Source organism: Numida meleagris, chromosome 20 (genome assembly GCF_002078875.1).
Source record: "Numida meleagris isolate 19003 breed g44 Domestic line chromosome 20, NumMel1.0, whole genome shotgun sequence".
Taxonomy (NCBI): domain Eukaryota; kingdom Metazoa; phylum Chordata; class Aves; order Galliformes; family Numididae; genus Numida; species Numida meleagris.
The window spans coordinates 3498522-3514999 of NC_034428.1; the positions used below are offsets into that span (position 1 = coordinate 3498522).

At 45.0% G+C, this 16478-nt stretch overlaps 1 protein-coding gene across 1 annotated transcript in view; it reads left to right on the forward strand.

The window, feature by feature from the left end:
- Window positions 1–16478, forward strand: part of SLC25A33 (solute carrier family 25 member 33) — a 53885-nt gene that overhangs the window by 6833 nt on the left and 30574 nt on the right. Inside the window, exon 3 of the mRNA XM_021417706.1 lies at window positions 9299–9389. The gene's annotated coding sequence lies outside the window, so the exon portion shown is untranslated. The remainder of the gene's footprint in view (window positions 1–9298; window positions 9390–16478) is intronic.

Here is a 16478-nt window from a genome sequence, read left to right on the forward strand (position 1 = left end):
TGGCCAAAATACGCAGCACAGCTTGTCTTTCTGCTTACAGTGTCTTTTCAGTAGTAGAGACAGTTGCATTTATTTTTTGTTTGATTCATGTGTAGGCGGTTAAAGGGAAGCAATGGGAAGAACCACGATCCAGTATGATGGTGTTTGCTAGACATACACCAACATGCCCTGCCTGACACTGTATATCCTGCTAGTTTTTGGAGTGCTCCCTAACACAGGACATGGCACCAATAGAAAGCTTCCAAGCTGTTTAAAGAAATGATTCCTCATTGGTGTATTCTGTACCAAAGCAGATGCACTTGTATTTTCTTTCACTAACACACAGTCTTTGCATTCACCTGCATTGCAAAAGAGTGTGAAAACATTTGTGTGCAGTAAAACAAGACAGAAACAAGCCTGCTGTGGAGGGAGTGGAAGTGATTTCAGTTTCTCTACTGCCAGGAATATTTCATTTCTGTGTGAGGATATCACTTCTGTGTGAAATCCATTGGCCACCCACAAAGGCAGAGCCCTAAAGGCACCTTTCTTTCTGTTACATAATGTCTTCAAATTCTCCCAGTTCCTCAGAGTGAAGAGCCAATGTGAGGCTTGCCATTAGCATCTTCTGTGCTAGTGTTCTCTAGCAGAGAGCCTGTGGCTGGCCAGCTGGTACAGCTGCCAGACACATTTTATCTGTAGCTATTACGCAGTGTTGGCACCCACAACGGATACCGGCAAATAGGAGTGGTGTCCATTCCTGGCACTTCCTGGATTGCGTGGGAGAGTTTTCCGTAATTTACTTTCAGGGAAGAATGTGCTCGTTAATTGCTACCAATGCAGATAGAGGCCTGTACTGTCTTCTTATGGTTTCATAGCACCCTGCAAATCTGGCATGTAAATCTTCTCTGTGCTCTGCACTAACTAGGGAGGGACTACTCAGACCAGAAACGCGGCTCTCCGGACTGCTGGGTTCTCATTTTACCCCTGCCACCAGACCCAGACAGATTCTTTGAGCCCACATAGCCTCCATGAAGCCACTTTAAAAATCCTTTGATCAGTGATCTCTCTTTGAGAGTTTCCTCCTCATTTCAGTAGGCAAATTGTCACCTGGTAAGACTGGCCATAGAGTTTGTGTAACGAGAAAAAAAACTTTGTGCAGGTCCTACATTTACACGCTTTGTTGGCCACACTTAGTCAACACTTCCTTAGCAGGATTAGGAAGAGCGGTGGATGGTGCTTAACAAGCGGAATTTTTCTACAGCTCTCTTTGTTCCGTCCTCTTTACTTGTTGGAAGTGGACTGGATTTTATTCTTCTCCTTGCTGTACTTAAATAGTAGTTTTTAAAGGAATCCATCCAAAAGACAGTTTCCAATCCAAACTCCATTGATGTCAAGGAAGAATTTCTGTAATTTCACAAGCAGAAAGTAGCTAACGGAATTAACTGTAACTATAGCAGACACTTCTCTTTGTATTTTCCTGCTGAAAATGGTTAATTTTGATCACAGGGTAAACCTTTGCTTTTGCATGAAGTGTAGAATAACCGTATTACTGTCTGTTACAGAGCTACTCTGGTTTCATACATGCAAGAGGGTGTATGTCTGATCTCATTTATTTCCAATTATGTCCACAATGCCCGTTTATCCTTGCTCTTGGAGAAAGCTTTTATGCACAGCTAATCACACAGTGCATACAGAAGGTGCTTATGTATCTGAGATTTTGAAGGAGAAGCACCTTTCTCAGTGGTAGCAGAAGAACAAAACCTTACTTTGAGATAAACCTTGGGTTTGGCCAGGCCATCTGCTATCAAGTGACGCTGCAGATGATCAGCCACAGAGCTGGGGGAGTTTCCAACAAACATGGTTTCGGTCTCTCACATATAAGCTGCAGACTAACCACAACCACAGGCTATGGCAACTGTGGCAGCAGCAGACAGGAAGCAAGGAACATCTGGCCTTTAACTTCCTTTAAAGAGATTTAGTTTTAGGTTGGTTTCTTTTTTCTCTCTGTTGTCTTTCACTGCTGTTCAGTAGGATCAAGAGGCAGACAGGATTTGAAACCACATAACTTGAGGTGCCAGAAGAGACACACACAAGGGGCAGCCCGGCCTCTGCTGTGCCTTCATGAAGCTGTCACTGAGGAAGGGAGGGCTGACTTCTGACATGACCCTGTGAAGATCATCTCTACATACCCCTTCTCCTCCTCCCCAGCTAAAAGAATTCATTTCTGTGCCATTTCCATTTTCCCATGCTCCCCAAATCAAACACAGCCTCATGGACACAATAACAGCTCTGTTCACAAGATGCTTTGGGGGCATTTAGGAATTTGCCTGGGCAGGATGTCACCTAGCCAAATAAATCTCTTTGTCTGAAATGTGTTTTTACTTCCTGACTGGTGAAGTTGTGGTTTGTTTACTTATTTGTATATATTTTTGCCTTTTATTCTAAGGAGAAGTGTTTGAAATACAGGATCCTTTAGAAAGAATGAAGTCTAGCAAGCGCATTAGGAACAGAGATCACGCTGAGGCTGAATCAGGCTAGCCCACTGGCTGCAATATTTAACAATTATTGAACAGTGTTGAGGAGTAGATTCCCAAGGATTCCTGGTACAGAGGGAAACTGAGGCACAGATCAATGAATTGACTCATTGAACAGCAGTCAAAAGGACAGTATAGAGTTAGGAACAGAGCCACAGTCTCTTGAATTCCCGCCCAGAGCTCTTTTCACAGGGACACGGTGCTTCTGGGTTTGGATGTTGCCTAGTTTTTATGTTACTCTGTCTGCACAGGAAGCAGTTTACCCAAGTCATGAATAAACGTGAAAAGTGCTCAGTTTGATTTTTCTGTTTTCTTTCTAAACGACAGTCTCCCAAAATAAACGTTCCCTTGAGTCAGTTCAACTTCTGGTAGGAAGAGTTTCCACAAAGAAAAGACCTTTACCACTAGAAGGGTACAACTGAGTGAGTCAAAACTTAAAAGCAAAATAGCCCTGCGATCATATAACTTGCTATATTAAGAACTCTTGTAATTGAGTCTTCTGCTCAGTAACTTCTGAGAACTGCTAGGACAGAGACTTCAGGAGAAGACAGCACATTGTCTTCCCTTTCACCTGCCCCTGGGTCTCCATAAAAGACAATTGTGTAACACTAATTGCTCAGTAATCCCAGCTACAGCCTTGGAACCAGCACTGTTACCCTTCCAGATTTTTCTCTATTACCTAAAAATGGTCTAATATCAGTTTTTTCCTTCCTAGCTGAGGTTCCCATAGGCTGTGAAAAAAGGACTACTTGACATACGTGCAGCACTGCCCTTTCCTCAGTGGATTCACTGGTGCTTCTGGCATACCTGTTCCTCAGTTTGTCTTGAGCAGCTGAGTGTTGTGGCTTTCCAGTCCTCACTCGTTTCTCTCTACTATAACTTGACTGTACACTCTTTAATGAGCACATCACTACTTTAATTACTGTTACATGAGCAACACTAGTTAGGCACCTCCGTATTTTATGTCAGAATGTGCTTTCTAAACCATGGTGTCAGGATGGGAGAGGATCCTGATGGGCAGTGTCGTTGCTATAGTGAGTGTCTGTGTGTCTCTCACCCTGTCACACTGAAGTAGAGAAAGAGAATGGGAACTGGAAAGGAAGAAAACTTGGAAAGAAAGGTGTTAATACCCTGTGGTGCAGACACCTCTAGGAAGGAAGGAGAGAGTGAGACAGACCAAGAGTGGGAAATGCCGTTTCCTGATGGGATAATGTTGGCTAACACGTTTGCTGTAACACAGACTTAGTGACCCCTGTCTGATAGCTATTTATAACTTCTCAACAATAATTTCCTTATCACGAGGCCACGGTCAGTGTCTGCACACCAAGTAGGGGGGGAAACCAAGCCAGAAGTGATGTTTTTGCAACAAGAACAAGTGAATTGCCAAGAACTCAATTCTCTTTTGTGAGTGAGGCCATGGTTCAGCCAAATACCTATACAGAGAATCACAGAAAGGAACCCTGTTCTACCCACACACTGAGCAGATCAAAGGAGTTAAATGCAAGCAGTCGCTAATTATGCTGGGAGGAGAGCATAAGGTGAGAAGGTAGCCTACAAATGTCTCACTAGGACATTGCCGTTCTGTTGTATGTCATGACTACATGTGGCTGGAAGCTTACAAGGGCTGGCTATATAGATAGATTGCCTATGATGTTGAAAGGTGACCTTGCTTTACAGTGCAATTTACTATCTGTCTGTCTATGGAATTAGATAACCTCTAGCACTGAAAATAAGAATTGTACAAAGCATTAACGTAAAATTCCTAGAAAGATTGTAGGAGACAAAAGGGCGTTCTGGCTGGAGCCATTAATTTGTGTGTGTAATAAATCTAATGATGGCAACAGTTAACCAAGAGCCTTTCCCAGCCCAGCTGTCAGGACTGTAGCATGCAGAGGTGAGAAAGCTGCTACCTGGCAGACATGGCGCACTAAGAATCATAACTCCCAGCATAGTTCTGAAGTTGCTGTATTCTGAGTCAGGAAAAATCTGAAGGTTGAATTGCAGATTATTTTTGCTTTTGTCCTTTCAATTTCTGTGCTCCACTATTAATTAAATGGGCACATTAAGAAACTTGCATCTTTACATTAGCTGCCTGGTGAAACTGAGTGGAAAAAACTGCATGTCCTTTGGTTGGTTGGTTGGTTCTGAGAATAGGCAAAGGTTCTGGGTCAGCCAAAATCTGGTTGGCAGCTTTGCAACACTGGAAATGCTGGGGCTGTTTCCGCCCAGAGGAACAGAAGCTGGGTTTGGTCCATCCCTATTTACCTCATGGATTATGTGATTCCATCAGCTGGGGTCTTAGCAGAGGAACTGAGTTGCACAGACCAGCCACAGTGCCATCCAGTTCTGCAGTGTCACACAGCTGCTTTAACCATCTGTAGCTTACTCTAGGGAGCTGCTCTGGTTGGCAGGCATTGTTTCATCTAAACTGCCATAGGATCCAGAGTGATCCTCTTGCTCAGGGTTCAGGGTGACTGTTGAAGCTAGGGATGCAGGCACATGCTCTTGACTTCCAAGACCCTTCATTTGTCACACAGTTTGAAAAACAAGTAAAGAGAGAATGGGAGAAAAGAAGCCATGCTGGAGAGACAAAAACAGCACAGCTGTCAGATGGAGAAAAATGTACAAACAAATGGGCTGGAAGGAACAGGAGAGAAATAATGACTTCTTTGTAGTTTCTCTAAGGCAGCTCTTCCCCCCTGGCAAAATATAGGAAGCACTTTCAATATTGTGCATGGAGTATGGTTCAAACTGAGTTCAACAGTGCTTCTGTGCTTAATATTTTGGTCTTTGTTAGAGTTTGTCCAGAGCGAGGAGCAATTAGGTGAGGAGAAGGCAGCATGGAAGTAAGTAGCAAGACACAGGCTGAGGTCCAGCAGTAAGGAGAAGATAGCATCAGTGAGGCTTAGGTACTGGCCAAGCCAGTGCTCCTCAGAAACAGAGTGAGTTCTGCTCACTTTTGCCAAACTTAGGTAGTGACAGAGTACAAGGAAGTGTTGTCTTTCTGCAAAATGTAGCACAAGCTTCTGTTTAGATAGGAATAGCACTTGACCTAAGCATCAGAGTAAGATTGTGGAAGGATAGGTTTAAAGTACAGCAAGGAATTGAAGGAAAGGACTCAGCCAAGTTTTGCCAACCCAGAGTGGGTAAGAGATGGCTGCAGTTCCACCAGGCTTCCTCATTCCCAGTACCAGCTCAGTGCATGTGAGCCTGCTCACTCCCAGTCCTTGAGTGTCTGCTGTTCTGGGAGGGGAAGGTGTTTTTTTATTAAGCCAAAAAGCTCTGCTTGTGTGGCAAGAGAATGACTCAAAAATGCCTTGGAAGCTGTGGTGTGGGTGATGACATCACTGGGTGAGTGCGTCACTGCAGTGATCTCAGTGGGCTCATTAAAAGATAAATCTTAATAACAAGACAAGGAATACAATGATGCAAATCTCCAGCCATGAGTGTGGCTTTGGGAAGGGATAGAAGGAAAGCATGTGTGGGCACAACCAGGTTCTGGCTCTGATGCTCTTGGGCAAGCCTTGACTTCTCCTTTAGGCATGTTCTTCATATGAGCTGAAGTATTGATGCCAGTGAGGGATGGCCCTGGAGGGAGGACTCATTACTTTCCCGGTAAGGGTTTACCTGGAAACTCCCTGAAATCTACGTGAACATGGTATCATGTTCTTCTGCAGCTGTTAGAACTGCCACCTGTCTGACCCCCCATACAAAGAAGCTGGGTACTTTCATCAGTCTTTTCATCTTTAAAGCCTTGAATGGTGTTCATATAGCTGTGGCCTGCATTCATCAAGGTGCTCAGGTGCCCTCATCTCTACCTGTTTACCAGCTTGCCCAGTTTGCTGGGCAGAGGAAAATGTGTTTGACATGCTCCCAGGCCCCTTTACACCGAGCTGTTCATCTGGTACTGATGGCAGAGTGGAACCAACATAGAAGCAGGTGTCCATTACTCGGGGTTTCCAGGGAAAACTTGGGATGCCCAAGTCATGGGGAAAGGGAAAGGCCACAGCCAACTGGCTGGAAAGTTTGTGCAATGGACACCTGGAGGGAAGCTGCTGCAGCTTTGCCATCTTATCCTTTATGCCAGTGTTTTTTTAACCGTCTGCCTTCTGGCTTTCAGAGCACCCTTCTTTGAACTGTGAGAGGAGTCAAAGCTACAGGCTGGTGCAGAGAGAAATCATCTTTCTAGCAAGACTGCCTGGTTTCCTCAGATGTGCAGCCTCTATACATGAACTACAGCACACATAGCTACCCAGCCCTCCTTACTGCTGTCAGAGGAAAAAAAAATACATGAAAGAGCATGACTTTTCATCGGCTATCCATGCAGCCCTATTGCCTTGTATTTCTAGAGGCCACTGAGCTCCACCCTGCCAGTGAAAAATGTGGTAGACAAAGACCGCTGCAAGATGACATATTTGTTTCCTTAGCAGAGTAGGGAATTATGCTCAGCCATCCAGCAGGTTACTGTGGGTGCGATGGGCAGGAGTGAGGGTGAGGTGGAATTTTTGAGGGTGACAGTTTGAAAATCTGGTATTTTGAGCAATACTTTTTTTAGTCCTTTTTATTTCTCTCAGTCCCTTTAGTCCTCCTTAGTCCGTTTAATCCTTTTTTTTTGTCCTTTTAGTCCTCTTAAAATAAAGGCAAAATGGTACAATTGCTTTTTTTGCTAGCTGACACCTAGAGATATTTCATTGAGCAAATGTACTTTGCTTGTTGGAATCTTTCACCCAATCTGCTCCGTCCTTGGCTGTTTTTTTCTCTGCAGCTGAAGAGACCTGGATTCAGTCCCTTTCACCTTCACAGATGTTCTGTGATGATCTGGCCTTAGACAAATACCTTTGCTCTCTATATGCACCTAGAAATGATGCACTGGCTCACCTCACAGAGGCACTACAAATATAATACCCTTGGACACTCAGTTGCTATGGTATTGCAGGCCACTTTGGTTTCTTAGATAGTTTTAAGCTATTCTTGGAGTGAAGGAAATGAAAGTAGAGCAGGACTGGACCACAGGTAAAGAACTCAAAAGTGAATCCAAGAAGAAACAGAAAAAAGGTTTCAAAAGTTACAGAAATAGAAAAATGTATTTCAACCTGCTACTTAGTATGGCTGGGGCAGGGGAAAACCTACTGCTGAAACCCAGAACCAATAGAGGATGGAGAAAGCAGTAATTGCGTTTGGAGTTTGCAGAGATACGGGAACTCTGGAGAGAGCAAATGGAATTCCAGAGATTTTTCACTTGCAAATGGATATTTCCTTTGAGAGTCTCTAGACTAAATAATGCTCCTTGTGTCTCAATGGACAATATATCCTGCTGATCTGGCAGCATCCTCTTAGTCCAGCACAAACCAAGTAGTGCCCTGTAGCTGCTTGAAAAGGATAGAAAAGGGGAAGAGGAGGAAGAAGAGAGGGTATGTGGACGATTGATCTCTTATTGTTTCCCTTTGTCTCTGACTCTCTCCCATGTTTCTCTCTTTCCTATTTTTCATGCCTGCAAAGTCTCAACACTTTGGTTGATTTTACGCTGGAAGTCAGAAAAGCAATGATCTGTGCCATACAGATGGTCATATCAGATAAAGGCAACAGTACCTTCTGGCTTTCGTGTGTAAAAGTACAGATGGGTTGTAGCTTGTCTGGGACTCTCTCAGATGTTTGCAACTGCTTAGAGTTTCACAGTGATGGAAAATGGACACGCTGAACACAGTAGATTCATTCTTTCTAGAACCTGATGATAGTTTTGTACAACCTCAGAAACAGTTGCTGATTTAGGGTGAGGGGGATATTCCCCAATATATCTGGCTTAGTAGATGTAGATGTAATAAGATCTGGGGCTGTAAGATGGGATTTCAGTTTCAGACAGTATGTAAAAAGTTATCCAAGCTGATGAATTTAAGGCCTTCACCAGCATTTTTTAACCTGAAATCCATAAATCCGTTATTTACTTCTGAGGCACCTGCCAAACAAGCTCAGAAGAAAAGATAACAGTTAGGAGGATTACTTTCACTTGTCAGGAGACAGTGAGTCCGCTGGGAAATTTTTAGGGCATCCATAAATCAAACATAGTTGAAATGACTGCTCTGTTTATTCACTGATGTGTTCATTTCAAGCAACTGCTCTGTAATAAGCAAGTAAAAAAAATCTCCCATCTTTCCTTTTCTTTCTTTCTGCAGTAACTGAATATAACTAGAAGAAATGTCTCTACTTGTTTGTCTGTCTATCCCATCACAAAAGATTGAACCACACTGAGGTGTTTCATGCTCACGTTTGAGCGGTAAAGGTCTGTCTTGATTCCCTGTTCTTTCAGGGAGTGCTGTGGCCTTTTTAGATTGGATGGGAGCTACGCTGTACAGCTCTGAGCCAGCCTATGGAGTCAACCAGGCTTTAGCTTGCTGCTTCCTAAGGTTATGGGCCAGTGAGTTTTCACATGGGCCTGGCCAATGTTGGCACAAAGTATATTTACAGCTGGTGCCCTGATGTGATATGTGATCCTCTCTTCTGTCATTCATCCATCACATAACAGCCCCATGATATGCCAAGAGTACTCAGCCTCCAAATAAAACCCAGAAGAGGGAAGGAGTTCTTGCAGCCTCCCTTGCACAGGTACAGGCAATTTGGCTGTAAGGGTTCACTGTCCTTTAGCCAAAATACATGCTAGCACTCATATGTTGTATGGGGAAAGCACTGATTGTACTTGTGCCCCTGTCTTCAATAGCAGAGGTTACTGCTACAGCTATATTGGTTTGGCTTTAACAGGAAGCTAATGCCTGTTTATTCTTCCTTTCCAGCGTGATCTTGCAGCATTTCCCTGACCCGTGCCTCAGTCTGCCACGCCAGCCCCAGCACAACCTCAGCTTGGATCTGTCCATGCTAGTGAAGGTGAGTCTGTGATGTTTCGGGCCTCTTGCACTCAATGGTGCATTGAAGCACATCAGGAAAGGATAAGATCAGGTATTTCCTCTGGGCTGAATGCCCAGTAGCTTTGGAGCAGGGGGAGAGTTTCCAAGGCCCCTTCAGAAAGCAGGGCTAGTGCTGCTCTGGCATGGCGGGAGGGGGGAGTTCTCCTGCCAAGTCCCCTCCGGACCCCTGATCAAACACATTGGGGCACCTCCTTTGTGCTAGCAGATGAAAATGCTCCTCTCATGAACTTGGGTACCCACTGCCAAGTTTAGATACAGTCTAGACACAGTAGTTTATTTATAACCTTGGCACATGACGTGACAGGCAGTGGGGTATAAACAGCATTCAAACACGATGAGAAGTGAAGTTATTTATACATCAGGGTGCTGAATGTAGGGTACCACAGCCCCAGGGGCAGAGGTCACAGCTGACTAGAGATAGGAAGCTGCCTGAATGGTGGGAGTAGGGCTTTTGAGAATTGGACAGAATCGTTAAGATCACTGTCAAATCCCATTCCTTTGCTCTAGCAAGACACAGACTGACCACAACTCACTAATAATTTCAGGCTGCGATAAGTTTTTCTCAAAGAATAAATCCTGTTTCTGTACGAGACAAAAGGGTGAGGAGGCGGTAATTGGCTCAGCCATCGCTTGAGATTTAGGCAAATATCCATTCAATCACAACAGCAAAAATGTCCATATTCAGTAGGTAATATTCACAAGGATACTCTACTGACAGTTTGACTCTGTCCAGTAGATTGAGTAGCAGCAGCTCTCTCACAAGTCTAAGAACTGCTTAATTCATGACAGCAGCAGAAGTCAGCATCTGTATTGCATCTTGAATATGAGAGAACATAAGTACAGCAAACCTGTAGGCTGCTCAGGCTGTGAGGGAGTAAGGCATTACTGGACATACAGTCTTAGAAGCTCTTTGCAATTAATTCAATTTTATGTCACGTAGATCCAGTCAAGTGTGATTTAAGTGACATTGCCCTGGGTAATGTTGGGTAAAGATCTAGTTGAGAAGAGAGAAGGATGACAGAATGATTTGTTCCAGAACTTTAGGCTGATAATGGATAAAATGGATTGAATGGAAGGTTGTCTATGAACCTCTTTGAGCTCTTGGGATGAAATGGGATGGCAGTGCAATGTGTTGCTTTCAGCTGGCTCTCTGGCTTCCTGTGGAAAGTGTACCCTTAAAGCAGGTTCAGAAGGTGATTTTAATTCCATCTTGGCCTCGATGCAGGAATCAGATAGAGGTTTAACCCCTTATACATCTCACCAGACAGCAACTTTCGGGCATGTTGAATAGTGTGGCTCAGTCATGTCTCAAGCCTGTCAGGACATGGAGACCCTGTGAGACAGGCTGGCTGAGCAAGCCAGACAAAGGGACAGGATCAGTCAATGACAACAAGATGAAGGAAGTCCCTATGTCAAGTCTTCCTCAGGTTTTGCCCTTCAGGAAAAGGAGTGTCTCATCAAGAGCCGGACATGACTGCTTTTTCCTCTCTGTTCTTCATTTTGTTACAGAGAGATTTAGGTTACTGCCTCTAGGTGAGGGGAACCAGTTCTTCAGGTGATGGCGGGGGGAGCAGAAGAGAAAGAGTAAGACTGCATTCGTGTGACAATAAATATCCAACTGTGTCCTTTGTGTGACTTGTATGTCATGAGACACGTCAACCTCCCATCCTGGAAAGAAACTTCACAGTCATAATTGGCCTTAATAATAGCTTGCACAAACACAGTACTTTCCCCTGAAAATCCCACACACTGGGCAAACATCTGTCAAGCCCTACAAACTTCTGCCCTCAGCGCAGACATGTCACTGTCACTCATAGATGAAGATGGATTATCCAAGTAGAAAGTATATTGCCCAAATGTTAGCTGAACCTGAAAGTCAGAGAAAGGTCAAAGAACTGAATCCCTTGGTGCTTTCACTACCAAAATGTCCCTTCTTCCCAGCAGGGTTTTAAGGAGGCTATTTTCCTATCCCATGAGATTAACCTTGCTAATTTTTCTCTCTGGCTTTAAACTTGGGCCTCTTATTCTCTGCGCTTAAACACTTAGATAAAGTTGAGGACAAACACCTCCTACTTCAAGCTGTAGTTTTGTATGTCAGCTTTGCAAAGGTCCAAAGCAAGAGGCCATTCTCCATTATCTGCAGTAAGAGGAAGTTCAGCAAGAGAAAATTCTCCCACGTTGCAAGGACATGCCAACTCCCCATGCTGAGTCCGATTTCACACCGCTTTGCACCTCAGGGCCCTCTGCTTTTCAGTGTCTGCTGCCTTCTCAGTAATGTCAAGGGAGGTCTCAGCAGAGATTGCTTTCTGCAGCATCTTGTCTTTGGAGCGAGAGTGGTGGACAAACAGTCCAGGGGCACCTGCAGATCTTGGAAGCTTCCTGGTGGGAAGCCTATTTATCAGCAGTCAGCACTATGATTTGTCAGAATAGCATGGCCCCTCTCCTGCTCATCTGACCTGTGAGAAATGATGTCAGCCCAGGAAACTGAACTGGATTTAGACAGAGAAAGAAGTAGGTAGTGCAGCAAGCCACAGCACGTCTCAGTGGGCCAAATCCCACATCTGAGAGCCATAAATGCAACAGTGAGGGGGAAGTGTCAGCATGAGAGTGCTGAATCATCTCATCCCAGAATAAGCCTTTGAGAGGTCACCTAGTTCATTCATAGCACAAAGAGGGGAACGACTGCCTCAACATCCTTCCTGGCAGCTTGTTCACTGCACCTTTCAAGCTGCAAAGAACCAAGAACTCTCCCTCTGCTGACAAATATTTACGCCCTTCTTGGGCTACTATTGAGCACATCGGGCAAACATCTTCTGAATGCCCCTGCACTACACCTTAACTGTGTGCTGTGTGGGCAAACGTGGCTCCCAACAGCAGAGAGAGCAGGACTGCTGATTAGTCCCTGAGAAGTCCCTGATGGAGTAATGGAAACAATTAACCTTTTAGAAAGCTTAGAAAGGTATAGCAAGCATGCACCCATAATGGGGAGCACTGGTGCTCCTTGCTTTAATGCCATTTCTCATCTACCTGGCCTCTTGCGTGAATCCAAACAAAGTGAACTCGTACTTTGCCACAGCAGATGGATCCCAATGCTGCTGCAACTGCATGTCTATGGCAATGGAGTTGCTTTAGCCATGAGAGATCGTGAGGTCGTTTGGCTACCATCTGTAGGAAATAGGAGCAGATTCTGTCCCTGACATGATGCATAGAGAAGATTGTGCAAAATTTAATTCACTTTTCAGCACCAGCAATTGAGTTTTCTGACAACTTTTCCAGCTCCTTTTGTGTTGTTGAGCTGCAAAAATTGCTTCTCTTGCTTCTGGGGGGAGGAAGGAAAGACAAAAACATGCATGAGAAATATCCCCTTTCATGGAAAATTGCAGCAAATACTCGTACTTTTCTTCCCCCACTGTGCATATGCCCACAGAGCTTGCAGGACTACTCTGAGATTAGTCTTAAAAAGCAAAGAAAAATCTGAACAAACTTGGTTGCCGTTGTACTGGCAAATATCACTCAGCTCTTCAGTAATTCCCATTCATGGAGTTGAACATTCCCTCATAGCAAGAATCCCAGCAGGGGGACGGTAAAAGAAATTGAGTAACAGTTTAAAGAAGATGTATTTTGGAACCCCACCATCATCTCACGGTATTTAAAACTTGAAGAATTCTCGGGGAGTACTTTGCCAGTGCCTGACTGGGAACAAGCATCCAAGCAGTAATCATTTCTGGTGGGGAAAGATTTCCATCCATTCGGTGCAAAAGGCCTCACCTTGGATTCCTGTGTACTTCTCTTCAAAATAGCTGAGAGGAGGTTTTGATACACAGAAGGTGTGAGATGTGGCACGTATCAGATGTGATCTGTTGCGGAAGTGTTACCACACGTAATGATGCAGGTCTCACTGTGGCTGGGTGGCAAATCTTGATCTTATGTGGCTATCCTGCAGCCTTGCCTTGTCTGTAGGATGCCAGGGAGAAATGTTTTGAGTTACTCAGGGGCTGATCCCTCACTTACTGATGTGGGGTGCAGGGAAGGAGGAGTAGAAGAAGAAAGAAAAGTTATTTGGTGTGCTGGCAGGGCACAGCCAGCACAGAACTGAACTGCAACAACACACATAGGGAGGAAGCACCTCTGTTTGGAGACACCAGTTAAAATGTGAGCTACAGTGCAACTACTGCACTGAGTAGAGGTTACAGAAAACAAATAAAAAATGACTGTATATTTATGGGCATGGAGGAATTGATACTGCTAAAATGGCTATGGTTTTCCTGTTTGTCTTGTTTCCAGCCCCCTATTCCATCAATGACCACCAACACCAGGGGCACAGCACCTAAGAGTCCCCTGCATGCTACTGCTTGTAATCTGACTTTCCTTGTGCATTCAGACAGAAATCCCTGCAAGGCCCCATCCCTTCAAATCCCATTCACCCTCATTTCGCTCATGGTATACAAAGCAACATGCAAATGTTTTAATTTCCTTTTCCGATAGCAGGTTGAGCCTGTGACACTGCAAGAACTGTTTTGACTTGGAAGCTGAGCACATTTGGTATGAAGGCCGTAGCAGGGACACCAGGCTTGATGCTGCCTGGTTTATGCAGAATATGTTCTGATGCTTCTGGCTCCGGTGTGTGAGCTGTCTGTGTTAGCAGCAGAGGATTGCTGAGTGCCTCCTACAGCTTTTATTCCAGCTTCTTTAACCCCTTGCATGGGCTGGAAGGCTGTGTATTTGAGTTCATCCATCTCAATTCAAGCTGTTGCTCTGAAGGTTAGTGTATGTACTGCAGAATTATATTTGGCTGGTGCATGTCAAATGACACGTACTTTCTAAAGGATCCATCAAGGAGGCTGCCTTTGCAGGTAGGGGAGTGCTGAGAGCTGGAATGGGTTTGCCTCATGGACTAGTATGTGTTTGGAGAAACCGAAGGGTGTGGGGTGTGCTGTGGGTTTTGTGTCAGGCGCTGTGAGCTGAATGAGGTGCCTGCCCAGGAATCTGGCTGGGAATGTTTCTCCTCCAAGCTCTCCAATATTTTGGGATGTCCTGGGGAGGCTGCAGAGCTCATTTCCTCTGCGCCTGGCACTAAGTCTGCTTCCCAGCTCTCCAGCAGCCACGTGAAGCTGCAGGGAGGCCATGAGGTGAGGCATGTTTGAGCTGTTACCTGGGCAACAGCTAAACATTGACTTCAAATAATAATTGTAAAATAACTTAACGTCGGGGCGATGAGGCAGGGGAGAGGGGGCTGCCACTGCCCATTGTCCCAGGGAGCCCCATAAAATCCTCAGTGAAAACCTACTTGTACAAGCCAAATTGGCTGAGTTTCAACCTGTGCTCAGAGCTCTTGACAAGCCTACACCCAGGCAGAGGCACCATGGTGTCCTGGTCCTTTCAGATGGCCTTCTGCAGCATCACACTCAGCCACCTGCTCCTGACTGCCACTTCTCTGTATTGCCTGTGGCTTTTACCAGGTTCTGGATGGCTCCACAAAATACATACAAGAGTAAAGCTTTGCACACGGAGTTTCCCAAGTATTCTGGAGGCAGCAGAGCCTCTGAGCACCCTGCTTCCAGTCTCTGAGCTGCAATCTGAGTCCCTTGCACCCAAAAGCTTTGCAGAACTTTAGTCAGTGACAGGTTAATTTTTGACTTCATCCTTGAAACTAACAGCGAAAGAAATGGAAAGCACTGGGGTAGGTTGCAAGTATCCCATATTGGTTCAGTGCTGTGTTTGGGTATGTAGGTATGAATGCTGGTAGCTAGGAACAGAGTACAACCTTCTGCATGGGAGTAGCATTGGTACTGCCAAGCATGGCTCTATCATGGCTTGCGTTTGTATTTTCAGTGGCAAAAGTTTCACTCGAAGGGGAAGCAAAAGGCTGACCTTGGATTTTTAGATGCTGGAGAAATGGGAGGGAGAAAAGAGCAGCAGCGTGGAGGAGTGGCAGCCTCTCTTCCTTATCTTCCATGCCCGTGCTCCTCGTAAAGAGAGACAGAAATTTCCTGCAGCTCTGCCCTTCCTGCCCAGGTGATAATTGTGGTGAGTGAGTGCACAGTCCATCAGACGCACAGGATACAACAGGTACTGCTGGGACCACTGCTGCAGTTTTCCCTGCCTGTCTGAACTGTGTTAGCTGAAGGTGCTAGATGCAAGCCAAACAGCAAATCTGAGGCAGATATCATCTGGTATGTCTGGTTGTACAGCACGCTGGGGATCCGGGTCCCTGACTAGGTCTTAAGGCACAAGAGCATTATCATGATGAATTAAGTTCTTCTTCAATGTGTATAGCATTGCATAAACTTGTTCCTAAGCATCCAGCCTTTCTGTATCACAGGCATGCTACAGCACAGGACTTTGTGTTTGCTTGCTGCTCCTAGATTTACTGGAAAATGATTTGGCCATGGTAAATAGTATAATATATAGTATTAAAATTACCAGGACTGTTCTTTCTCTATGGTAAAGCTGGCCGTGGTGAAATGGGGACTGGCTTCCAGACAGATGGAGATGTAGCATTAGGTAGTCATGGAAGGGATTGGATTGTTTTTGACAAGCAGCATGATGTCACTTTCTTTCAGTCCCCTTTGGGTGGGATATATCAGCAGGCTGCCATTTGCCTTGAATACAGCGACTAATTTCTTTTTTAAAACCCACTTATGCTGCTGCCCCTTCCCTGTTAACTCCTTCTCATCCTTTGCCTTTTGTCATGGTTCCAGCCAGAGACAGCAAAGAAGTATGAACTATATCAAATAATGGCATTTGCTACGGAGTAACGTTTTGCCAACGGGTGTGTTCTCACAACAGCCGACATGCCCTAAGATCAGACACTGGCTGACTCTGCACACTCAGCCGCTTGCCAGCTCCACCCACACATCTCTTCCCATCTATAGTACAGGAATAATTATCCTCCTTTTATATAATTAATCCCCTTAGGCTGTGAACCGTGTACATTGTGGGCTGGGCACCCAACGGGTACTCAGCACCGTAAGATTAAAACTGCGTTGGCAACCTGAGGGTCAGAAGAAAAGTTATCACAGCTGTGGTGACAGATAGAGCCCATGCA